The sequence below is a fragment of the Pinus tabuliformis genome, chromosome 5_1, assembly GCF_031772625.1.
Source record: "Pinus tabuliformis cultivar Carrire ecotype Pingquan chromosome 5_1, CPIR1, whole genome shotgun sequence".
Lineage (NCBI taxonomy): Eukaryota > Viridiplantae > Streptophyta > Pinopsida > Pinales > Pinaceae > Pinus > Pinus tabuliformis.
This window is the reverse complement of record NC_142305.1, coordinates 791,250,046-791,259,974: the sequence shown is the minus strand read 5'-3', so window position 1 is coordinate 791,259,974 and position 9,929 is coordinate 791,250,046. Positions and strand designations below refer to the sequence as shown.

Sequence of the window (9,929 nt, the reverse complement as noted above, 5' to 3'; positions counted from 1 at the left end):
TAAAGTGTGTTGTGTATAGGAATCAGGTGAAACATCTGGGAGTGAGCATGGGGAGGAGATACAAGCACATGATGATTCGTTTGTTGCACACAATCATTCAATTGTCATTCCTGAACCTTGGCAGGAAACCATTGTTGAATTTCAGCGAATGGGAGACAGAAATAATGAGGAGGGTGTTCAATGTGATGAGCATTCCACACCCATAATTAATGTAGCGCCTCGCAAAAAGAGGACAAAAAGGATTGATATGTGTTAAATTTTAATAACTTGAATGTGCATCACTCTAGCTTCTAAGGAGTGCACTAGGTTGTGAGGGTCCAAACATAAACTAATTTTGTGTGCAACAAAACAAATTTTGAAGATACTTTGTTTTTTGAACTTTGTGGAACAAAACAAATTTTGAAGGTACCTTGTTTTTTGAAGGTACTTTGTTTTCCTGCAGCACTATTTTTTATGTGAGTGTCACAAAAAAACAATGCCTTGACTCTACATGATGAATTGAATATATTGTGACTTTGGGTTAGCAATAGTTTCCTTCAATGGCACTCCTACAACAATCTTCTGGACTATATGACTTTGTACACTTATGATAGTTCATAATTGAATATTTTTTGTCGAGAATTATATTTTAGATCAGACCTGTTTTGAATTTAATGCTTGTTGTTGTGTTTGTGTTTCCAAGAGGAAGCCCAACCATCATGTTAGGGAGGGATTCTAATTAAATGCTTACTGTTTCTATTTCCAAGAGATAGCCCAACTATCATGTTAGGGAGGGATTCATTTTTTTATTATTTCCTTTTCTTTACTGTGTCTACAATCTTCATTAGCATTATTACTTAATGTGATTTTTTGGTTTCACCGCTAAAAGACAAAAAGCCACGAGTATGCCCTTTTTTCGGGAACCTCTGCATATGTGGCATTCGTGGGGTCAATCAATACACCTCATCGCAATCCTTATATTTTCAGGTAACACACTATTTGTTATTGTTTTTCTTTCTTCGTTGTAGTTGTTTCTTGGTTTTTTTGAGTAGTATTCATTCCATTACATGCTTTATATATCCATGGCTATAACATGCTTTATATATGCATGGTTATAATTTGTATCTCCTTCTCTGGCTACTAGGGTTTTCTCTGGTTGTTTTTTATTTTATTTTAGAGTTCAATGGATCGACCAAGCTTCTATCCCTTTGGGAAATTTTTGCATTCTTGATATCCCTTGGTTCACACAGATAATGCTAGTAGCGTGGGATCCTCTAAGAAATCACCTCGATTTCTGGAGGGTAAAATATGAAGCACTTCAGGTAATTTTGAAGTATTCTCTATTTATTTTTTTAGGCTCTAGTAATTTATAGGATATCCATCTCATAGACAACTATGTAGAAACAAGTCCATATATTTCTCTGTCCCTTAACATTCAAATTTCTCAACTTCCATTAGGCTTCAATTAGAACCCAACACCCAATCCTATAATTATGTCAAAATTATTATACTAAGCCTTTAAAATTAATTTATGACAATAACATTCTAAGTGGTCATGACAATGCCTTAATCATCATTATAGTAACAATTTAGCTTCAAAATGATGCTTGTCAACTTTTCTTTTGTCCAAATCTGTGAACACTTAAATTTATATGATTGGAAGATGAAGAGACGAGAGGCCTCCAAACGTCAGAGTCTAGGAAATTGGAGGAGTAGACATGGTTGATCTGGATCTTGGGGGAGGCCTCCAAGATCTGAAAAATTGAAATGCCAGAAGAAAAAGAGGAGAATGCCCAATAAACCAAACCACAAAGAAACTTTTTTATTAAAACAGATACTAACTGTAAGGACTACCTTGTGGTGGACCCACTGTCCTTTTACAAAATGTGACTTGTCACTTATAGTATTTTTCATATACAATACCATGAGTCAATTCCAAGGGTGAATGAATACCATGGGGTGGATGTCACAATACCACGGGTGAATTCCATGGGTGAATGAATACCATGGGTGGATGTCACCATACCACAGGTCAATTCCATGGGTGCATAAATACCATGGGTGGATGTCACAATAACATGGGAAAATACCATGGGTGAATAAATACCATGGGTGGATGTCACTTACAATACCATGGTGGATAAATACCATGGGTGGATGCCACTTACAATACCATGGGTAAATTCCATGGGTGGATGAATAACATGGGTAAATGAATACCATGGGTTGATGCCATTTTCCATTTGGATCATTCCTCCCTCCTTAAGAAGCAATGGTCCCCATTGTGTGAAGTTCCCTCCTGTGAAGCCTTTGTTGAATATGAAGACCCACTGAAGAGAAGGGTTTTATGTGGTTAACCCATCACCATGATGAACGAAGATCCGAGGATAGAGATACCTTGTAATGCTTTTTACCAACTATGATACTGATAGTGTGCAACCTAGCAAATGGACTTCGATGAAGTGTGGGTTTGTGGATGACCCATAACCATGATGAACGAAGATCCAAGGATAAAGATACCCTGTAATGCTTGTGACCAACTGTGATACTGACAGTGTGCGGCCTAGAAAATGGACTTCGATGAAGTGTGGGTTCGTGGATGATCCATAACCATGACAAATGAAGATTCGAGGATAAAGATACCCTGTAATGCTTGTGACCAACTATGATACTAACAGTGTGCGGCCTAGAAAATGGACTTCGATGACAAGGATTTTGTGCGATTGACCCATAACCATGATGTTAGTTGTTGATGAAGTAGCAGGTGTCTACATAGCCTGGGGTGGGAGGGCACGTCTCCAAATACCCCAGTGCGAATGTTGCTATGCTGAAAATGATGAATGTGAAGTAGGTGCCTACTAAAGTGGGGTGGGAGGGCACGTCTCCAATGGGAACCCACTTCGAATGCTACTCCAGAATTAAAATGGACATAACTTGATCATTATAACTCAAAATATTTATTATAACCTGTTTTTGGAGGCAGAAGGACCATTTTGCATCTTACCATGTGCTAGAAATCCTTATCTGGACACTGTACAATCTCATATTCATGCTGTAATTTTTCTGGCGTCACAAAAGTTCTAAAAAAAATAGTTGATTTTAAATCAACGATATCTCCCACATCCGAACTCCGATTCGACCCCTTTTTTTTAAATTGGGTGATTTTTCAAAAGGAGCTCAAATCTACAACCATATTTTTGAAATTGTGTACAAAATCTTCAAGAAATGATAGGAGAGTCGTCATCCACCAGTTGTCATCAAAAAAACATTCTACAACATAGATGATTTTAAATCAACGATATCTCCCTCATCCAGACTCTGATTCAGCCGATTTTTTTTTTTTGAATTTTGGTATTTTTTCACAAAGAATCCATATATGGTATTTGTTTTTGTAAATATTGCACCAAATGTTTCAGATCTAATCTGCAAACTCACCGCCCAAAAAAAAAAATCCTGCAAAAAAATGAAAAAAAGAAAAATTCTTCCTGTTTGGCCCAAGAAAGTGCTATGTGGAGGTCGCAGCATGTAAGAAAAATTCTTCCTGTTTGGCCCAAGAAAGTGCTATGTGGAGGTCGCAGCATGTGCTTGAAGTTTGTTGAATATTGCTACAAAAATTTGAAACTGAAATATTCATGAAACCCTCATTCCCATGGAATCATAACCTGCTCTGATACCACTGATCCGGATCTTGGGGGGAGGCCCCCAAGATCTGAAAAATTGAAATGCCAGAAGAAAAAGAGGAGAATGCCCAATAAACCAAACCACAAAGAAACTTTTTATTAAAATAGATAATAACTATAAGGACTACTTTATGGTGGACCCACTGTCCTTTTACAAAATGTGACTTGTTACTTATAATATTTTTCAGATACAATACCATGGGTTAATTCCATGGGTGAATGAATACCATGGGTGGATGCCACTTACAATACCATGGGAAAATTCCATGGGTGGATGAATACCATGGGTTGATGCCATTTTCCATTCGGATCAATGGTGAACATTTGTGGTGAACATTGGTAAGGAAGAAAGTTGTTTAGGGTGTGTTCTTCCACGTCTAAGTACTCTTCAGCAGCATTGCAGGTAAGTCATTTCTCCCACATTACATTGTGTTGTTCCACGTCCTACGTTACAAAATAAAAATGTTTCGGATTATATTTACTGTGAGTTATCATTTCTTAAAAACTATATGAGAAGAAACATTATAGCTCATTATCAAAATTTTAGTGGGTTTAAGTAGTTGCAAGGTGTCTGCATTGTGGCTTATAGATTTTCTTAACTTAAAAAAATTTGTACACTCACCAATGGTAATTGTTCCGCACACAGGGTTTTATCATTATACAGAATGGGAGCATCATCAGCATTAGTTGTCATGTTCAGCTGATTTAATGAAGTTCAGGTCAGTCGTGTCTATGGCTAATCTGTTTTTGTGTTTCTTATTATGTTGCAACATATTCTGTCATGTACGATAGAAGCAAAGAAAGTGATTGAAATATAGGATATCCAACAAACAGAAGGTAGCTCTAGTCATGAAAGGAGTGGAGCTGAACCATAACATAGTGAAAATAAGTCATGTTTTTTTGAGTCCATAGTCAACTATCAACTATAGAACAAAAGCTTGCCCTCTTATTAGCAACATTGTCTATTTGAGAAATGATTTTTTGGTAAACAGATGATTCACGACTCCACTTATTTGTGTTATGGAAAAGTGATGTTATGAAAACTGTTTAGTGTTGGCATTAGGAGAAATTATTGATTTTTAAGGCAAAACTGTTCATTATTGATTTTTTTATCGAATTTTATAATTTATATGATAATGTGATGCACCCTTTAGGTGCTTGCTCTGACAGACAGTTTTGTCCTGATCTAAATGGAACTTTATGCCATCAATACTCTTCTCATAGCTTCTTTCTACAATCTTTAAATTATTTAATGTTGTCATGTCGTGCGACATAGATTAAGTAGTGCCCATTCCAAACCTTATTTTCCTATGCTGCCAAATGATTTTGCAGCGACTTTGTCAACACTTTGCTTTGTGCTCTTTTGATCATGAATTTGAACTGTTCTCATAGGAACTCTTTGCTATTCCATTTCAATCGAACATATACTTCTGTTTATGACAATGTCTCACAACTCCATGATCTTAATCTCAAGCTTATAGTCATAAACCCTTACCCTAGCAGTTATATAAACAACTATCCACTAACTTTGATTCTCAAAGTCACTTTGCAACATCTCCACTTCCAGAAATTTGGAATGACATGGCTCATTCAATGTATTTTGTCTTCACACAGAGATTTAAATCACCCTTCTTCGAATAATAATCAACCTCTGAAAACCAGAGATCGCTTCTCTTTGTTAACTAGCTGAGGTCTCCTTCTCCAAGTAGTGATTTCCTACTAGATTGACCCTATGGTCAATTAACTTCCTTTCAACGAAATCTGAAAATATTTCTTCACCACGTACTTTGGCAAATCAACCTTTAAGCCCTTGTGCTTTCTGCCCTACATGCCAACTCCACAAATCGATTATTCCATTCCATACTCCCCATTCCATGATTGAACTATATAACTGTGCTTTCTTCCTGTAGCATTACTCCACCATGCATAGGTATAAACCAATTCAACAATCAAATTGATTTTTTGCACATACAACCTCTAGAAACATGAGTTACCTCCACAACGAAGCCATTACCTTGCAGAGATCAATTTCTACCATTATAATCGCCCAATACAAACAACGATCACTCATACATTCAATCGATTAATGATCACATTCTCCAGGAAATTAATTTACTTTTCAAGCTCTCTTTATGAACAGAGGATTAAATTGTATCAACACACAGACATGGAATATTAATTTTTTCCAAATCGATTTCTTCCTCACCAAACTTACACAAATGATCCAGGTTATCTTTTTTTTATAGGTGCATTAAAAAAATTACATATACAGTTTGTAGCTTAACCCAAGAGAAACTTTAACTGTGCACATGTGAGAGAAAGAAGAAGAAGAGCATAAGAAGACAAGAAGACAAGAACTTGATAACGGAGTTCGTCCCTCTTGGACTACATCTCCGGGCCCTGCTCAATTAATGGGGAGGCCTTCATTCATTAAAAATGGCATCAAAAGAAGTTACATTCATTAGTTACAAAAATGGAGCATTATACCTCCATGCTGGAAAATGCCTGAAAATTGGAGAGCTCTGTCGCAGAAACTGACACCACCATCGAATTCCCGTCGCCGAGAAGTGCAAAATCGATATAAAACTTGCCCGATTCTGAGACTGGACCAAAATCACACTCCTACAAAAATTCAGCCAAGCATGGTTCCACTAGTTTTTTCGGAATGCTCAAGGTTCCACCACCTCTGTCTCGATTTCCGTGCCTAGGTGCTGTACCTCTGCTCTCCACCTTGTTCTCCCGCTGGTTAAAAACTTTGGGGTTTTTAAATGTGTATGTGATAACCATACACATATATTTTTACCATGTACTTGTTTTGAAACCAACCAAATCCCAACCGTATATAACATATATTTTATTTTTATATCATTGTTGGCGGGTGGGCCCGTACTTCACGGGACCTCACCAACCAACATATACGAATTGCATTGACCTTGACCTTTTAAGTTTGGCCCTGTTCCAATCATCCGTGATGTACGTGGGTGGCTTTAACATGTGACATTTAGTATGGTGGGTGACTTTGGGTGGTGGCCGCCAGGGGTTAAATTTGACGCCCGTATGCCCGTATTTCGCAATTTTCCCCGTAAAATACGTTTTAATTTAAAACTTCCACGTCATACGCAACTTGTCATTCATTTTCAAAACCGTCATATTGACGGGCAGGTTTAAAAATTAAAAGTTTTAAATTTTTTTTTATAAATTATATATATATAAGTATAACCCCGTGTGAGAGTGATCGGATCTGCTGTGCAGATTTCACATTCAATTCGCTACGAACTTACCACCTGTAAAAGTTAATACGTACACCTGAAAGTTCAGAAAAACTAATTTATGTGTCTATGTGCCCTTAATTCCATTTAATACTCGTCATGTCTTCAGTCAAATGCATCGATGGCGTGTCATATACTTTTTAGTTTGAAGCAGCTTGATGTTCGACTGTCTGGAGCAAGAATTGGGGAGCAAAAATCGGTGAGCGCGTGAATATTTTGTTCTATGGTGTAAAACCAGTCTTTTACTGTGTGAAAACAGAGGAGTAAGTCTCCGTAAGACAAATTGACAAATTACTCTGCACTGCTGGACATACATTTCTCTGTTCTACAAACTATTCAAAATGGGAAAGAAGTTGGAGCTGAAACGCATCCAAAACCCTAATAGTCAACATGATTCCTTCTCCAAATGCAAGAGGGGACTGCTAAAAGAATCGGTCAAGCATTTTGTTCTCTGTGATGCTGAAGTTGCCCTCATCATTTTCTCTGAAACCGGCAAGAATTACCAGTTTGCAAGCAGCAAGTAGGCTGCCTTCTTCCATCTCTTCAAATCTCACAAAGTATTTGTTAGTATTTCTTCTTTTTCTGAATTTATCCAAACAATTTAATGGTCATTAAACTTTTTTAAAAATGAGCATGTTTAGACGTCCATTTTTAACAATTACTCTCGGAACAAGGTTACTCAAGGGTTACAAGGGATCTGGTAACTTGAGGCTTTTTCAGCGACTTAAAGGTCAGCGCAACATTGCTCGAGGCAGCCTACTGACCATTAAAATAGATTATGAAATGTCTAAGAACAATTCTCACGTCTCTCTTAGATCTGCAAGCTTGTTTAGGTTGGTTTTTTAAAGAGAAACCATGAATGTCGCTGGCTTTTTTTTATACACAGGTTGCCCTCTTTTTCATCTCACTGTCTTCTCTTCTAAAAATATTGCATGATGATTCACATTTTATTTTCCTTTAGTCCCGGCGCCAACAATCTTTGATCTGAACAATCTTTGATCTGATTCCATGTTTCAGAAAGCAAATAATTAATAATTGATACTATACTTCTACAGCACACAACAATTCAATATACAAATTTTATAAGGGATACTCTCGATTTCAGATACTTGCACTTAGCAACTATATATAGTCATGATGTAAGGAAAACTGGTATGGTTGATAGGGCTGTATTGGACTGTTAAAAACAGCTAGCTTATAACATTCTTTTATTGTCAAGAAACAATAAAAGAAAAAGCTCAAGAGAAAAATGGAGTACTTACTATTGGACCATTTTAACTACTTCGGGCCGCCTCTTCAAGAAAAATAAGCAATCTGTTGCCAAGCCTGATCTGATACTGTAGATTCACACTTTGTCGCTGAACATTTTGGAGCCAGGATTCGAGGGGTGACATTTTCCTTAAATCAAATTAGATAATGTTTCCTTGCATAAAATCAGATAATGTTTCCTTGCGTTTGGAACAACCGATTGTTATTTTCTTTCAGCTTCTTCGTATTTTCTCTGTGCTATTCTTCACGATGTTGCAGATTGGCAGAGTGGAAACATGCACATAGACAACTGGGCAACAATGGAGGCATGTGTGGTTGAAAACACAGTTGTGGAGAGTGGGTGCATGGAAGCCCACTTGGCAGTTGGTTTTATATTTTATTTAAATTATTTCATTCAAAATGATTTATTAATTATTATATTTATTAGATCCGGATGCAGAAGCGCAATCTTATTATACATAAAGGCCAGCAGCTCCAGATCGAGACCCATTTTCTGTATTTCGAGATCTTGATCCAGAGTCAGAATATGTCGTTTTGTAAGCAAGCAATTTAAAAAAACACAGATTCGGCAGGGTAGTGCCTGCAGGTCTTGTTTTCTAGTATGATGATAAACGTTTTGTTTGCGGTTCAAGCTCCTACTACTTTTTGAACATTTACATACATTTACATAGTTCAAGCTCTTTACTATTCCACGGGGCAGCCCAGTCAATTTTAGCATGGTTCAATTTATAAATTAATTGTGAAAGGTTCTTTGAAGCAGTTTAAAAATAAATAAATAATCCATTAAAAAAATATGTTATGCTTGATTTTATTCTTAACAAACCAGTTCACAGAGCACAGATGAAACTTGTACAAATACATTTTAAAAGTCATATGATGGGCAGTTTAAAAATAAAAACGTCATAAAAAAATTCCTTGACGGGTAGGGTCACCCGTCAAATTTAACCCCTGGTGGCCGCCTACCCAAGCCATGTCCGTTTCAACGGCCCACTATATGCGTTGGGTTGTGCACCATATGCATTATACGTTGGTTGTGATATATATAGTTTATAACGATATTTCACCATATTGTTTGGTTTAACTATATATCATATAACATCATTCCACTATATTATATGTTCATCCCTTTTAACAACCCTCCACGTGAATGTCACGTTGGAGTTTGGTTGTGCTATTTTAATATAACAAAATAATTTTGTTATATAGTTTGATTTAAATATATATATATATATATATTAACCTTTTTTCCCACTTTAGTTAATATATAGTTTTTTTGGGATTTATGATTTTTGGTTTTATTGTTTATATAGTTTTTAACCCAAAAATGATTTTTGTTGCTTGTGCAGGTTTAGGAGGCCACTGGAGGGATGCCATGTGTCAAGCTACCATGTGGGTCCCATGTGCTGACTGGGATGCCATGTGACGCACTGTGGGCCCCCATTTTTCTCTTGCCATACCAATCTTTGAAGAGCTCTATCTTTTGCATACGAGCTGAGATTGACGAACCATTTGCACCTCTGCGATCAAGAAGACGAGCCCTCTCAACTGATGCTACCAAATTCTCCTTTCTTCCATTTTGAATTTCGAGCCTTATCCATCCCCTTAGTGTCTCGAGATCCTCCTGGATTAACAAAAACCATCACTAATCTTGCGTTCATCTTTGTTGAACCATTATTCATTGATGGATATTAATATTCAGGCAAATCAATGATGTTTTCCTATTTCTCCCACA

The 9,929-nt window shown here is 36.8% G+C and overlaps 1 pseudogene; it reads left to right on the top strand.

The window, feature by feature from the left end:
* Positions 1-6,919: 6,919 nt before the first annotated feature.
* LOC149167308 (agamous-like MADS-box protein AGL19 pseudogene) lies at positions 6,920-8,516 on the top strand (annotated as a pseudogene).
* Positions 8,517-9,929: the final 1,413 nt, after the last annotated feature.